Source organism: Dendrobates tinctorius, unplaced genomic scaffold (assembly GCF_039654945.1).
Source record: "Dendrobates tinctorius isolate UK_male_01 unplaced genomic scaffold, ASM3965494v1 ptg000008l, whole genome shotgun sequence".
Classification (NCBI taxonomy): Eukaryota; Metazoa; Chordata; class Amphibia; order Anura; family Dendrobatidae; genus Dendrobates; species Dendrobates tinctorius.
This window is the reverse complement of record NW_027361676.1, coordinates 77,027,126-77,044,590: the sequence shown is the minus strand read 5'-3', so window position 1 is coordinate 77,044,590 and position 17,465 is coordinate 77,027,126.

The following is a 17,465-nucleotide window of genomic DNA, read 5'->3' as shown; positions in this document are numbered from 1 at the left end:
GTGTGCTGAGTGAATTCAGGCAATGGGTTAGGAGCATCATCGTCCAGTTCAAAGGTCGGGTGCTCTTTAGCCATCACAAAGTTATGTAGAACCACACAGGCCTTCACCACCTCATCGACTGTTTCAAGTTTAAGATTAATGGCCGTGCCCAGAATTCGCCATCTGGAAACAAGAATCCCAAAAGCACACTCGACAGTTCTTCTGGCCCTGGTCAGCCTGTAATTAAATATTTTTTTGGTGTGGTCCAAGTCCCGGCTGGAGTAGGGTTTCAGTAAGTTTCCGCACATTTGAAAAGCCTCATCGCCAACCATTACAAAGGGCAGTGGCGGAGCTTCGGTGTGAGGAAGAGGCCGTGGCATAGGGAAATTAAATTGCTTGCCATACAACCTCCGGCCCATGTCTGAGTTTTTAAAAGCCTGTGAGTCATTACCACGGCCAAATGCTCCAATGTCCACTGCTACAAACATACATCCGGCATCCGCAATCGCAATGAGTACTATTGAAAAGTACTTTTTGTAATTATAGTACTCAGATCCCGTTCTTTGGGGTTTGATGATCCGTATGTGTTTACCATCAACAGCTCCCAAACAGTTGGGAAAATTGCATACTGTCCAGAATTTGTCAGCAATTTCCATCCACTTTTCAGCGGTGGGCAGGGGCATAAATTCTGGGCAAAGAACATTCCAGAGAGCCCGGCAGGTGTCAGCAACAATTCCAGACAAGGTAGAGATTCCAATACGGTACTGGAAGTGTAGTGAAGATAGGGTTTCTCCAGTCGCCAGGAATCTGTGAACAGACAAAGAAGTAAAATTAATATTTATGTATATTATTTTAAAAAACTATAAAATAAAATATTAGTACATTCACGAAAACTAATTACCCAAGGTTTTGAATACTAAATTTAAAAAAAACCCATCAGACCGCACCCCTTGGTTTTTAAAACATACCGTAATGTCACCAGTAGCCGTTCCTCAGGAGGAATCGCACGACGGAGCTGTGTGTCCTGTCTCCGGATGGATTGTTGGACACGAGCAAGCAAATCCATGAAACTTTCGTGGGACATCCTGATATAATCTGTAAATTTCTCCGGGTTTGCCTGTAGCTCGCTGTAGAGGGTGTGGTATGCCCCACGGCTCTCCCGGAGTTCAACAATCGGATGTATCCACATACGCCGCCGTCTTCGCTGCCTCTCTCTCTTCCTTTGTTCATGGCAAGCAACTGCATACGCCTGAGCCATCGCGATGTCCAAATCCAAGATGAAGTGAAAACTCTTCCAGCGCAGATCCATGGTCACGAGAAGAATCAAGCAAATGTGAAGAATACTGTAGACAGGGTCTATATATTAACATACCACACCCACAATGAAGTCCCATTGGTCTTGTGTGTTGTTGAATGGTTGTTTTTTCATTTTTGTGGGGTTTTTCCAAAATCTGTAAAAAAACGCAAACGCACAAAAAACGCATACAAACGCGCAAAAACGCTGCGTTTTTTTCCTGCATGCGCATAAAAATGCTTGAAAAAAACGCAGCATTTGTATGCATTTGTATGCGTTTTTTTAATGCGTTTTTTTGCGGGAAAAACGCGCTGCAAAAAAAAGCAAGTGTGAAACTAGCCTTAGAGATTATCTGGTTTCTAGTCATTACATTGCCCGAAGACCACTGACCTTTCTTGATAACTTTGTTCCTGGGAGTGGCTGTGTCCCGTGTGGTGGCTGTGTGGCATGTCCCAACATAATACGCAGTAATTCCTTCTGTGATTCTAGTGGGACTAATACTTATAACATTCGTCAAAGAATAACTTGCACCACTAGATATGTCATCTACCATGCCACTTGTCCATGTGGCCTGATTTACATTGGCCTCACAACACGCCAGCTCAAAGTCAGAGTGAGGGAACATGTACTGGGGATTCAAGCGGCACGTACACACGAGGACCCTGCCACTCTTAGAACTATACCACGTCATTTTTTAGATCATCATGACTGTGATGCTACTTTACTGAAGGTCAAAGGGATCGATGCACTTAAAATTGATATTCGAGGCGGGGGTCTATTCAAGAGACTCAGCCAACTTGAAACCAGGTGGATCTGGCAACTTAAGACTGTTCATCCACATGGCCTCAACGAAAGCCTTTCTTTTGCCCCTTTCCTCTAATCCAGTTATATGACATTGGTTGTGTTTTTAGCATGTTTTTTAATTTATGTTTTTTATCCTTTTTAGTGACCTTGTGTTTTTGCTGTTTTCTGGCTCTTCATGTGAATGAATACTCTGGCTCCCGTGATCTGAGGATGTGGCGTTTCTGGACTTTTTTCATATACTTCTTCTACTGGATAGTGATGTCAGACTACTTCCACCTTTGGCTTTATATTTAGGCCATTAAATATGTCCTTTAATATGTTCATGGACTTAATATTGACTTCTTGCTATATTGCTATACTTTTTATGTTTATTTATGTATGTTGGCCATCCATTTTTATAGATTATATATTCATATATACACTCACTGGCCACTTTATTAGGTACACCATGCTAGTAAGGGGTTGGACCCCCTTTTGCCTTCAGAACTGCCTCAATTCTTCGTGGCAGAGATTCAACAAGGTGCTGGAAGCATTCCTCAGAGATTTTGGACCATATTGACATGATGGCATCACACAGTTGGCGCAGATTTGTCGGCTGCACATCCCTGATGCGAATCTCCCGTTCCACCACATCCCAAAGATGCTCTATTGGATTGAGATCTGGTGACTGAGGAGGCCATTTGAGTACAGTAAACTCATTGTCATGTTCAAGAAACCAATCTGAGATGATTCGAGCTTTATGACATGGCGCATTATCCTGCTGAAAGTAGCCATCAGATGTTGGGTACATTGTGGTCATAAAGGGATGGACATGGTCAGCAACAATACTCAGGTAGGCTGTGGCGTTGCAACGATGCTCAATTGGTACCAAGGGGCCCAAAGAGTGCCCAGAAAAAATTCCACACACCATGACACCACCACCACCAGCCTGAACCGTTGATACAAGGCAGGATGGATCCATGCTTTCATGTTGTTTACGCCAAATTCTGACCCTACCATCCGAATGTCGCAGCAGAAATCGAGACTCATCAGACCAGGCAACGTTTTTCCAATCTTCTACTGTCCAATTTCGATGAGCTTGTGCAAATTGTAGCCTCAGTTTCCTGTTCTTAGCTGAGAGGAGTGGTACCCAGTGTGGTCTTCTGCTGCTGTAGCCCATCTGCCTCAAAGTTCGACGCACTGTGCGTTCAGAGATGCTCTTCTGCCTACCTTGGTTGTAACGGGTGGCAATTTGAGTCACTGTTGCCTTTCTATCAGCTCGAACCAGTCTGCCCATTCTCCTCTGACCTCTGGCATCAACATGGCATTTCCGGCCACAGAACTGCCGCTCACTGGATTTTTTTTCTTTTTCGGACCATTCTCTGTAAACCCTAGAGATGGTTGTGCGTGAAAATCCCAGTAGATCAGCAGTTTCTGAAATTCTCAGACCAGCCCTTCTGGCACCAACAATCATGCCACGTTCAAAGGCACTCAAATCACCTTTCTTCCCCATACTGATGCTCGGTTTGAACTGCAGGAGATTGTCTTGACCATGTCTACATGCCTAAATGCACTGAGTTGCCGCCATGTGATTGGCTGATTAGAAATTAAGTCTTAACACACAGTTGGACAGGTGTACCTAATAAAGTGGCCAGTGAGTGTATATTTTTCTTTAGTATTATGTTTATCTGTTTTTTCTTTATTATGTTCTCCTAATTTACCGTTTGTCTATGTCCCCCCCTCTGTCCTGTGGCGGTTCCATGTACTATTCTCCATGCTTGGGGCAGACATTGATTTCATTTCTGCCCTTGCAGCGTTCCCCTTTTAATGATGGCTGCGGTAACTTTCCGCATGTACTGCGCATGTGTTGATGACGTTCTTTACCGCGTTACATCGCCTCCCCTTCTCCTTTCCCCTTTCCAAGATGGCCGCGCTAACTTTTTCTTGTACCGCGCATGCGCCGATGACGTCACAGACCGCGTGACATCTTCCGTCCTTCCTCCCGCCCGCTGTCTGATGTCTGACCACACGGGGCCCCGTGATTTGTCAGCGTCAGCGGTGCTGGCCATGCTGTGATGGATGGGTGTGTCTTGTGGCCTCGGGCGCGATTGGTTTCTCTCTTTCCACCTCCCCTATATAATGAGCCATTACCAGCACTAACACATGCCCCCTGAGGAAGGCACAACTGCCGAAACGCGCGTTGGGGTATGACCGTGGTCCCTCTTGTTGCTCCTGTACTCTGTAAGTGTTCCTCTACATCACTGCTCTACTCTACTTTTACTCTGCCAGGAATTTTTTCCTTCACTTTATGGCTATGTCCTTGAGAGAGCATTGTTCATGTTTAGAATTATGAGGCACACTTAGATGATCATGTATGTCCATGAATATAATGCTTTTCGGAGCAATCATTGTCACCCGGTCTGTCTTTTCCATGCCAATGTCACTTTTTAGTCATGTTCTGCTGTTTTTCATCCTTGAATAAAATTTACTTTGCACTTTATTATGTGCTATTTGAACTTTTTTCACTGCTTTTCGTTTAGTGTGTGCCCATACAGTAGTTTTCTCCCACATATGGGGTATCAGCATACTCAGGACAAATTGGACAACAAATTTTGGGGTCCAATTTCTCCTGGTACCCTTGGGAAAATAAAAAAATGGTGACTAAAAGATCATGTTTGTGGAAAAAATACGAATTTTTTATTTTCAAGCCCGGGCGTTATAAACTTCTGTGAAGCACTGGGGGGTACAAAGTGCTCACCACACATCTAGATAAGTTCCTTGGGGGGTCTAGTTTACAAAATGGTGTCATTTGTGGGGGGTTTCCACTGTTTAGGTACATTAGGGGCTCTCCAAAGGCAACATGACACCCGCAGACCATTCCATCAAAGTCTGCATTCCAAAACGTCACTACTTCCCTTCCGATCCCCGACGTGTGCCCATACAGTAGTTTTCTCCCACATATGGGGTATCAGCATACTCAGGACAAATTGGACAACAACTTTTGGTGTCCAATTTCTCCTGGTACCCTTGGGAAAATAAAAAAATGGTGACTAAAAGATCATGTTTGTGGAAAAAGTACGAATTTTTTATTTTCACGCCTGGGCATTATAAACTTATGTGAAGCACTGGGGGGTCAAAGTGCTCACCACACATCTAGATAAGTTCCTTAGGGGGTCTAGTTTCCAAAATGGTGTCATTTGTGGGGGGTTTCCACTGTTTTGGTACATCAGGAGTTTTCCAAACGCGACATGGTGTCCGATCTCAATTCCAGCCAAAAACGTCAAATGGCGCTGCTTCCCTTCCGAGCTCTGCCATGCGCCCAAATAGTGGTTTACCCCCACATGTGGGGTATCAGCATACTCAGGACAAATTGCACAATAACTTTTAGGGTCCTGTTACCCTTGGAAAAATAAGAATTGAGGGTGAAAAGATCATTTTTGTGGAAAAAATATGATTTTTTAATTGTATGGCTTTATGTTATAAACTTCTGTGAAGCCCATGGGGGTTCAAAGTTCTCACCACACATCTAGATAAGTTCCTTAGGGGGTCTAGTTTCCAAAATGGTGTCATATGTGGGGGGTTTCCACTGTTTTGGTACATCAGGGGTTTTCCAAACGCGACATGGTGTCCGATCTCAATTCCAGCCAAAAACATCAAATGGCGCTGCTTCCCTTCCGAGCTCTGCCATGCGCCCAAACAGTGGTTTACCCCCACATGTGGGGTATCAGCGTACTCAGGACAAATTGCACAATAACTTTTAGGGTCCTGTTACCCTTGGAAAAATAAGAATTGAGGGTGAAAAGATCATTTTTGTGGAAAAAATATGATTTTTTAATTGTATGGCTTTATGTTATAAACTTCTGTGAAGCCCATGGGGGTTCAAAGTTCTCACCACACATCTAGATAAGTTCCTTAGGGGGTCTAGTTTCCAAAATGGTGTCATATGTGGGGGGTTTCCACTGTTTTGGTACATCAGGGGTTTTCCAAACGCGACATGGTGTCCGATCTCAATTCCAGCCAAAAACGTCAAGTGGCGCTGCTTCCCTCCCGAGCTCTGCCATGCGCACAAATAGTGATTTACCCCCACATGTGGGGTATCAGCGTACTCAGGACAAATTGCACAATAACTTTTAGGGTCCTGTTACCCTTGGGAAAATAAAAATTGGGGTGAAAAGATCATTTTTGTGGAAAAAATATGATTTTTTAATTGTACCGCTGTACGTTATAAACTTCTGTAAAGCCCTTGTGGGTTCAAAGTTCTCACCACATATCTAGATAAGTTCCTTGGGGGGTCTAGTTTCCAAAATGGGGTCACTTGTAGGGGGTTTCCACTGTTTAGGTACATCAGGGACTCTCCAAACGTGACATGGCGTCCAATCTGAATTCCAGCCAATTTTGCATTGAAAAAGTCAAACGGCGCTCCTTCTATTCTGAGCTCTGCCATGCACCGAAACAGTGGTTCCCCCCCACATATCAGGTATCTGCGTACTCAGGACAAATTGCACAATAACTTTTGCAGTCCAATTTCTCCTGTAACCCTTGGTAAAATAAAAAAAATTGAACCTGAAGTATTTTTTTTATGAAAAAAAGTTAGATGTTCATTTTTTTTTAAGTATTCAAAAAAATTCCTGTGACGCACCTAAAGGGTTAATAAACTTCTTGAATGTGCTTTTGAGCACTTTAAGGGGTGCAGTTTTTAGAATGGTGTCACTTTTGGGTATTTTCTATCATATAGACCCCTCAAAGTGGCTTCAAATGTGATGTGGTCCTAAAAATAAAATGGTGTTGTAAAAATGAGAAATCGCTGGTCAACTTTTAACCCTTATAACTTCCTAACAAAAAAAAATTTTGATTCCAAAATTGTGCTGATGTAAAGTAAACATGTGGGAAATGTTAGTTATCAAGTTTTTTGTGTGCCGTATCTCTGTGATTTAAGGGCATAAAAATTCAAAGTTGGAAAATTGCGAAATTTTCAAAATTTTCGCCAAATTTCCGTTTTTCTCACAAATAAACGCAAGTTATTTGAATGAAATTTTACCACTAACATGAAGTACAACATGTCACGAGAAAACAGTGTCAGAATCACCGGGATCCATGGAAGCGTTCCAGAGTTATGACCTCATAAAGGTACAGTGGTCAGAATTGTAAAAATTGGCCCGGTCATGAACGTGCAAACCACCCTTGGGGGTGAAGGGGTTAAGGCAACAAAATTTGACAAGACATACCAAAAACCAGCACTAAACTACAAGACATGATAAAATATAACCAATAAGTAAAAAAAAGAAGGCAGAACAGCATAAGCAGCACTGCTGATTTCTAGTGGCCGAAAATTATGGCATACTTATAAAGTGTCTTGTAGTTTTGCAGGGTTTTTTTTTGGTGTCCTAGATAAAATTATGTTATTGATCAAATATGATTTATATACTTTTTCAAGTAATTATCTTTTTTGCATCTTATGTTTTGTTTGCTTGAGTAGTGCTTCGCATATCTTTATGGCAATGCTTTGGGGATATTTTCCTCCTTATCTAGCTTAAAAGCGTTACACAAAACACAGCAGGGGCACATTTATAAGATTATCTCTGCACAGAAACATTTTTTTAAATATATCCAATTGTGGAAATTATTATTCAAAGATCTATTGATTAAAATGTTGACTAATATTAACTTTGCTCATGGGAAACCCTTTTAAAGGAAAATATTTGCCTTGGAAAATGCTATTTACCTGTTAATCTGCAGGTTAATAGTGTTGCAATCCTGCGTCTTCATCTTATTGAAAGTGTGGCAACCTGGAGAAAATAAACTAATTCCTCCCAGAAGACACAGGTGTCACGAATAGACATGGCTATGTCTGGCAGAAGTCACAAAATATATGTACAAGAGAATGTTAAAGAGAGAAGGTAGGAAGAGGGGGATGGGACACAGAACTGACACAAATCTCTTAATGATTCGTGACAACCGGTTTTCATTTATGGGGGCGGGCATAGAGCGGTCACAATCACCGATCATAGCACTGCTCACTATGCTGTAAGTGATGGATGTAAGTGATGAGTGATGATAGTGATTGACGGCTGGCACTGCAGCACATCTGTGCAGAGCAAGATGTCATTCAAAGTAGGGGGACAGCATTGTAATGCTATTTACTTCCAGATTAGCTCTATCTCTCTCTCTATATATATATACTAGCTGAAGAGCCCGGCGCTGCCCGGGCATAGTAACTAACTGTGGTTAGCTATAGCAAATTATAATTATCCTTCATCCCATAGTCCCGTGCCCATATACCCATCATACATATCCACGATCCCATAGGCCCATGCCCATATACCCATCATACATATCCTCCATCCCATAGTCGAGTGCCCAAATACCCATCACACATCCTCCATCCCATAGTCCCATGCCCATATACCCATCATACATATTCACCATCCCATAGTCGAGTGCCCATATACGCATCACACATCCTTCATCTCATAGTCCCTTGACCATATACCCATCATACATATCCTTCATCTCATAGTCCCGTGCCCATATACCCATCATACATATCCACCATCCCATAGTCCCATGCCCATATACTCATCATACATATCCTCCATCCCATAGTCCAGTGCCCATATACCCATCACACATCCTCCATCCCATAGTCCCGTGCCCATATATCCGTCATACATATCTTCCATCCCATAGTCCAGTGCCCATATATCCATCACACATCCTCCATCCCATAGTCAACCATTATGACATCATAATGAACGGCGGGGCTTGCAACCTATGATGACATCAGCGTCGCCATGGCAACCATTTTGACATCATAATGAGGGGCGGGGCTTGATGCACACACACTTTTTCCCCATTATGTAGATAGGGGCAAAATCGTTTGGTGAATTGTAATGCACGGGGTTAAAATTTCGACTAACAACATAGCTTAGGACGCTCTCAGGCTTTATATATTAGATATATATATACAGTATATATATATATCTAATTTATAAAGCTCAATGTGTGTATGTATGTATGTATGTGTGTGTGTGCATGTCCGGGATTGGCATCCGCACCGTCGCAGCTACAGCCACAACATTTGGCATAGTCACACGTCTGGACCACGAGAGCGTCAGTAGCATCTAAATAGTTAACAGCAGTTTTTGGAGCTTAGAACAAGCCTCTGCTGTTAAAAGCAGATACCAGCCCTTTAACCCAGGCATCATCTACCACATGTGGAACAGGCTCAACTTTTGAGCCAGTTCAACTCTACACACTGACACGCTATGTGGTATTACTAAGGACCATGAACTTGAGTGTTGTCACTAACCAGAGAGACCCTAATGCACATCTTCTTGAAAAAGTGCAGACAGGCATTACTCAGATTTGGCCTCATCCCCCTTTTCTTATTTTGTTGGAAATAAAATGGTGACAGATTCTCTTGAACTAATTTATACAAATGAATTAGTGATATTTATGAAAAATCTTTTAAATAAGTCTGAAAATATGAGAATAGATTAAAACAACATTTTCTTCTCTGAGGGTGGCCAAGCTGCCTGTCTATATACAGTCAAGAAGCTCAAATAAAAATATTTCCTGTTGAAACTTTATCAAAAACTTTGCCAAGTTTGTGACTCATTGCATAATTTCCATTTAAAATGTTAGCAGCAGCCTGATTCATGTGAATTTTCTTCTTGTAAGGAATAGAGCTTGATTAATACGGAGCGCTATTCAAAGCTTACAACTGCATAGGGCATATTTAATGTGGGAAAAGTCATGTACATCTAAAGTTTAAGTGAAATAGTTACTTACTTACAGATGTAAAGTTTTGCAAAGACACCACACAAGAAGACTTAAAATGTTTGATGCTGATTATGTGCATTGAGAAAATACAAACTTTGACCTACAATGCTATGTATTATAAAAACAAAAAAATGTAAAATTCAGAACTACATAGATGTCAAAAATGAAAAAAGACACCTGCCATCAAGTTCAACCTGGGAATGGGAGAGGAGCTGTATGTTAGCGAAGGGTTATGGGTAAATTTTAGAAGTTTACTTTCTCCTAGAAAAATATTCAGGATTGAGAGTCCTCAGTAGTTGATCCCTTTTAATGGCTAACTGAAAAGATGGTAACACATTGCAAGCTTTCGAGACTACTCAGGTCTCTTCATCAGGCTAGACTAATACAAAATCTGAAGTCACATATTTATGCACAATACAGCCTAGAAAAAATGCAATAGATAAGACAAGTGACGTGAAGCAGAACTATCAATATGGGAGAGGGAGAAACAAAAATATAAACATTGGACCAGTTCATAGATAAGGAGTCTGGATGTTTTATGGTCCTCTGATTGGGGTCTAGTTCTGTGTTGTGATGCCCCCACACGGTTTTAAAAGGAAATTCCTTAATTGATGTAAAAAGACATAAATCCATGTGACACATTCATTCCAGCACTAAGAGTGTCAAAGTTTGTCATAAATTTATACTCCCAAACTCGTCTCTCTCTCTGAGAATTGAAGTTACCTTTCAATACCAGTAATTTCATATCCACGCTGCTGTGATCAGGGATACAGAAATGTTTTGCCACAGGTAGATCCATTCTTTTTTCTCTTATTGTGTGACGATGAGCATTCATCCTTGTTCTAAGCTTTTGCCCTGTCTCCCCCACATACAGACCCCCAGTTGGACATTTAGTACAAATAATTAAGTACACCACATTAGATGTAATGCAGCTGAAAGTACCTGGAATCTTGTAGTCCTGATGTGAGTTGGGGATCTTTATCTTGTCCGTGGTCATTATAAATGGACAGGTTTTACATTTTTTCTGGTTGCAAGGAAAGGTTCCTGCAGCTGTTGGAGAGGACAGGGAGCTTCTGACAATGATGCTACTTAAATTTGGGGGCTGCCTAAAACACAGCAGTGGGGGGTCTGGAAAAATGGATTTTAATCGGGCATCTTTTTGTATTAAAGGTTGTAATTTCCGTGCAGCTCCCCTTAGCACCTCCAGATTTGTCTTGTACAAACATATTAACAAATAAACAATTGTAAATGTAACAAGATTTCAAAAATGAAAAATTACAAAAACCAAAGCTCAAAAATAGTCCTGATGATGATTAGTCCATGCGTTAATGTCCATGGTCCATTTCCTACGCAGTTCGTAACTATGTACAAGTAGAGTTTTGACCACACATAGTCCTGTGGCCCAATTGTCCATCAAAAACAAACTGATATTTCCAAAAGGTTCTTACAGAGTCTCTGTAGGCACATAAGCTTGAAAAGATTGCATATTTACAGTTTACCGTTTACATAACTTATTTATAAAATAAACCTTAGGGGTGGTATACCTTGGGTACTACGGACAGACCTACGTGTTGGGCAGACCTGGTGTTGTTGGGGAGCTTACTGGATGCCTTGTGTTAACTACTGGTGTAGTGTGTGTTGCACTGGCTACAATACTGGTGGTTCTGCATAGCACAGGGATACTAGATTTCCTTGGACCACTTCTACTCACTGTGGGCATGACAGATTCACCACTGGCAGGGTGAGAATTCTCTTGCTCCACTGCTGGCGCGGCATCTGCTGCTTGGACGTGCTGGTTTTCAGGGTGGTCTTGAGTAACTTCTTCTTGCACTACCAGTTGGGGAAAGGTCAAAACTGGCACCTCTATGGCTTGATTCGTTCTGGTCCAATTTGCAGGGAATTCTCCGAGTACAGTGCTGACCTTTTCTTCTTCTATGGGTTGAAGGTTGTTTTGTTCTTCCATTCTGTCCTTTAGTTGGTCAGGGCACAATTTTAGATGATCCCTCGACACTGCTGATGAGGTTTCTCCTCCATCCTTACTGATAAGGCACACTTTGGTGTTGTCAAAATTTGATGGTAAGACGGTGTAGGGTTCAGCTTCCCATTGGTCATCCAATTTATGCATCCTCCTTTTCCTCTTTAGGACTTGTTCTCCTGGTGACAAGGGAACAGCAGGTGCATGTTGATTGTAGTTCTTTTCCTGTTTTTGTCTTGCCTGCGCTAGACTCTTTTCTACGCACTCTTGTACTCTTCGGTATTGCTGCTGCCTCTCTGTGTCCCAGTCAGCATCTGGTGATGTCACCTCAGGTGTAAGGACTCCCATATCCAAATCAATAGGCAACTTGCCAGGCCTCGCTCTCATTAGTTAGGCTGGAGTGCAGTTGGTGGAATTCACAGGAATGTGATTGTAGAAGTCTACCAGATCTGTCAACTTCTCTGGCCACAGAATCCTCTCTTCCAAAGGCAAGGTCTTCAGTAGATCGATCACCACTTGATTCATCTTTTCACACATGCCATTGATCTGTGGATGGTACGGTGTTGTCCTGATCTTCTTGCAACCGTACAACTTACAGAATTCCTGTAACACTTCTGCCTCAAAGGCTGGACCTTGATCTGTAAGCACTCGCTCGGGATATCCGTGAGGTCGACACAAGTGCTGTTGGAATGCTCTGGCTGCTGTCCTGGCTTTTTAATCCTTGACAGGCACAACTACCAGGAATCTCGAGTAGTCAACGATGGTAGAGCATAAATGTAGCCTGAACGGCTTGGAACCAGCTTCACGTGGTCCAGGGCAACCAACTCGAGTGGCTGTTTAGTTACTATTGGCTGCAAAGGAGCTCGCTGGCTGTTACAGTCTTTCCTGCGCAGATTGCATTGTCCACACTCCCGGCACCAATTTTCAATGGCCTTCCTCATACCAGCCCAGTAGAATCTCTCCCGGAGCAAGGCCTCCAACTTCTTCCGAAGTGTCCAGCTCCATTGTGGTATGCTTCCAAGACCATTGATGCCTCCCTCTTTGGGACTACCACTTGCCAGACCATCTCATAAGTGCGGGCATTGATACTCCTCCGGCACAGCTTTCCCTCATATAGGAACAGCCTGCCTCTTTCCTTCCACAACTGATGGGTTTCTTCAAGAGCATCTGGATCTGGGCGTGAGTCAGCTTGTGACAGTAGCTCCTTTACCAGGCGAACTGCGGGGTCACTATCCTGCGTTTCTGCCCAGTCATGATGAGGCAATGGATTTAGGGTTGCCTCTTTCATGATAGATCGTCTGTTTCTCACTCCTTGGGCACGTTAGGCCGCAATTGGCTGGTGGATGGCAGGTAACTCTATTTCTTCGAGTGCCTCAAGGTCTTCTCCTGCAACTGGCAGATTGGGCATTCTGGACAGCGCATCGGCATTGGCATTCTTGTGCCCCGCTCGGTACTTGATGGTGAATTCATAGTTAGACAGCCGGGCCATCCATCGCTGCTCCAGTGCACCTAGTTTGGCAGTTTCCAAGTGAGTCAATGGGTTGTTGTCCATGAAGATGATAAACTTTGCTGAAGATAGGTAATGCTTGAATCGTTCAGTCACAGCCCAGACTATGGTGAGGAACTCCAGTTTGAAGGAACTGTAGTTGTCAGGGTTCCTTTCAGTGGGACGAAGCTTCCTACTGGTGTAGGAGATCACTCTTTCTTTGCCATTCTGTACCTGTGACAGTCCTGCTCCCAGTCCCACGTTGCTGGCATCAGTATACAGAACAAATGGATGATCATAATCTGGGTAGGCCAGAACTTCATCTCCTGTGAGAGCCATCTTCAGTCGAGTGAAAGACCTCTCCAGTTCCTCATTCCATTCAAATGTAGGACTCTTCTTCCTGGCCTTCTTGGGCTGACCCACCTGAAGATTTTGCATAGGCGTGGCTATTTCAGTGAAGCCTTTGATGAACCTTCGGGAGTAGCCTACCAACCCGAGGAATTGACGTACTTCATGGAGGTTGCTGGGCTTCTGCCAGTCTCGGATGGCAGTGACTTTGTCAGGATCCGGTGCCACACCTTCTGCACTCACTACATGACCGAGGTACTGTACCTTGGGCTTCAGGAGGTGGCATTTGGAAGGCTTCACTTTCAGGCCAAAGCTGGAGAGGGCTTCAAACACCTCAGCCAGGTGCTTCAGATGGTCTTCATATGTCTTGGAGAAAACAATGACATCATCAAGGTATAACAGAACTGTCTCGAAGTTCTTGTGTCCAAGACAGCACTCCATTAGCTGTTGAAATGTCCCTGGGGCGGTGCAGAGCCCGAACGGCATGTAGTTGAACTCGCAGAGACTCATTGAGATGGTAAATTCTGTTTTCTCCTTGTCTGCCTCTGCCACGGGAACCTGCCAATACCCACTAGTGAGATCTAAGGTGGAAAAATAGCAGTTTTAAGTGCAGCTAATGACCCCTCAATTCTGGGTAACGGGTAGGCATCCTTATGTGTAAGGCTGTTAATTTTTCTGTAATCAACACACATTCTCATGGTACCATCTTTCTTTTTCACAAAGACTATTGGAGCTGCCCAGGGGCTACAACTGTCTCTGATCACCCCAGCCAACTTCATTTACCACAACATACCTTTGGCACATTGAAATTGCGTTGGGGGTATAGGCCGGTACCTTTCTTTAATGGGTGGATGATCTCCAGTGGGGATATGGGGTTGAACCCCTTTTGCCTTCCCAAAGTCTAGAGGGTGTTTACTGAATACCCGCTCATACTCCTGAGTCACTCGGTAAATCCCATTCTTTTGGTATGAAGGGGTGGAGTCAGTTCCCACATGCAGCTGCTGACACCACTCCTCTAGCTGCTTTACAGAGCCATTGTCCTCCACCTGGTCGGATGAGGCCAAGGTCTCTGCTGCCTGTATTGCATTGTTACTGACAGTAAGCAGCTTAGCAACTGTGGCATACCGGGGTATTGTGGCCTCCTCTTCCCCACAATTCAAAAGGCGTACAGGTACTCTCCCTTTGTGCAAATCAACTACCCCTCTGGCTGTCAGGACAGTGGGCCGGCTATCAGAGTAGACTAGCTCTACCAATGCTTGGTAATCCTTTCCTCTGAGGCCTATGGCTGCCCGACACCAAATTAACATTTCACATCTGGGGGGAATCGCAATGGGGAAAGGATCACTCACTCTGACGCTGCCAATTTCTCTGCCACACAGTTCTACCTGCTGTCTTTGCATCAGGGCCTTGATCTCCTTCTGCAGGACTCGTTGTTCACTGGAACCAGCAGTCTCAGCTACCTGTTGCAACAAAACAATAACCTCGGCAAGACAATTTTCAATCACAGTAGTACCAAGGTTCATCATTGGGATATATTCTCGTCGATCAATGTCTACTATCAGACCTTGAGATTTTAACTCTACTCGCCCGACTTTAATAGTAATCTCTTTACATCCTACTTGCGGCAAAGACTGACCATTGCTGGCAACTACTGTGAGTTCATCACTTGGGCCACGGGTAAGTTCAGAGTCAGCCCAATACCGCTTGTAAAGGATATATGGCATAGTTGTCACCTGAGAGCCAGTGTCCAGCAAAGCGTTCATGGGGATGCCGTTAATCACCACTGGGAGGACCGGTCGCCCTCCAACATACTTGGCTCGCCAGTTCCTTGGGCCTTCTGGTCCTACTCCTGGGGGTTGGCCCTCTGCCCCAGGGGTTGCTCTTTAAATAACAGAACCTTACAATGTGGCCTGCCTTGTGGCAGTGACAATAGATGGGACGTCCGTCTGGGTCATAGCAATCATTGTCTCTCCCTCGGCGTGGCGGGATCCTCTTCTTCTGTAGCCATGGGACATCCTCTGGACTGGAGGCCAGCTGGATCTTCTCCTTTGATGACACCTGCAGGGACTGCACAGTTTTGGCAAGTGCAGCCATATTTTTGGTGAGCTCCTGGACCTGAAGACGTAGCTCGGCAAATGGGTCTTTGTCCAGAGTCTGTGCATCAGCCTCCACAGGGCTGAGAGGGAAAGATGCTGCTTCTTGATGGTATGTGATCGCTTGGCGCCTAGGGGGCGCTGGACATCTGACATTTGGTTCATGCATACCCGAATAGCCCTGTCTTTGAAGTCTGCAAAGTCTAGGTCAGGGTTTTGTAGGGCTATGATGCGCAGCTGTGCTCTGTGGGTACTGGATAGGAGGCCCTCAATAAATTGCTCCTTTAGCAGTCTGTCTCCATCTTTCACATGATCAATCTACTTGATGGCTCGCAGCGCCTCCTGCAGGTTAAGAACATAGTCCCGTATACTGCCCTGCGCTCTCTGCTTACACCCACATCTCATCTTTATTTCAGCTGCAGTATGGGTGTCAATGGTGCTTCTTAGCTTAGCCAGGATCTTTTTAACAGTCTCTCTATCAGTGTCCTGCCAGGCTTTTACTTCCCTTTGCGCTGCACCAGTTAGCTGCCCAATAAGGATGTTCACTTTCTGGCTTTCAGACAGAGAATACAACTCAAACAAACTGCACAGTCTCTCTTTAAATTCACTCAGGGTATGTGAATCCCCTGAGTACTGCGGTAGCCAGGCCGCTCCCGGTATATAGGGCACGGACAGCGGCAATATGGGGACTGCTGTGGTGGGCGCTGATTCTTGTGGCGCTGTGGAGGCAGCGCTGGCTGCTGGAGGCAGCGGCACTATGAGAGCCACAGCTGCGCTGGGCCCTGCCGCTGCGTCTGCTCTGGCTTCAGACATTCTCTTCCCCCCCTAGTTAACGTTTGCCAGGCCCTGGGTTGCGCTGGCGTACCGGTTACCGCTCCACCACTCAGCTTCTCACTTCTCGCGCGCTAGCCTCTTCCCGCGTGGCACTTCACTTTTCGCGCTCTCCGGCTGGCTCCGCCCACGATGGCCGACCCTTTCATTTCCCACTCGCGCCAAGCAGCGGGGTAATGGCGGCTATGGTGCCGACAGTCTTTGGCACACAACACAGTCTCTGGCACACAGGACCCGGGGACACCGGGCTCTGTTAATCCTGTTCGTGACGCCAAAATGGGTCGCCCTCCCAGGGCTGTGGGGTACTCGGTACCAGGCCAGTCTCTCAGAGAGGAATGTCACAGAAGCGGTGACCCAGTCCGTGGCCCTGGGTGCCAATGTAAAAGGAATTAATTGATGGAATAAAGTTTATGAGTGAATGATTTGTGACGCCACCTGTGGTGTACGGCAATGAAGATGTTAAGCCGATGCTGCAGACAGATCCCCTGGGACAGATGGTCTGGTGCAGCAGTGATGTTGTTGCCCTCCACAGGTAGGGCAGTAGTCCCAGGGCAGTGAGGATAGGTGTTGAGGAAGAGGGTGTAGTCTCTGGCACCGAGATGTCACAGTGCTGACGGGGTTGCAGGAAGAAGGCAAGGATACAACAGGGTGCAGTTTCTTTACCTTTACTTTGCTTGGCAAATGCAGTCCAGGGTCCAGATTATAGATGGCACAGGAGCTGGCTAGCCTGGAAGCAACTTGGGTATCTCTCTAGGCAGATGGGTTGTGTAGTCTCCTTCCTAGCGCTTAGTTTTAGGTACTTGCAGTACTGTGTTACACTGAAGTTCCACTTGCTTATTCTCTCTAGAACTCCCTCGTATGGCAGACAGCTGTAGACTTCCTCTTCTGGCTCAA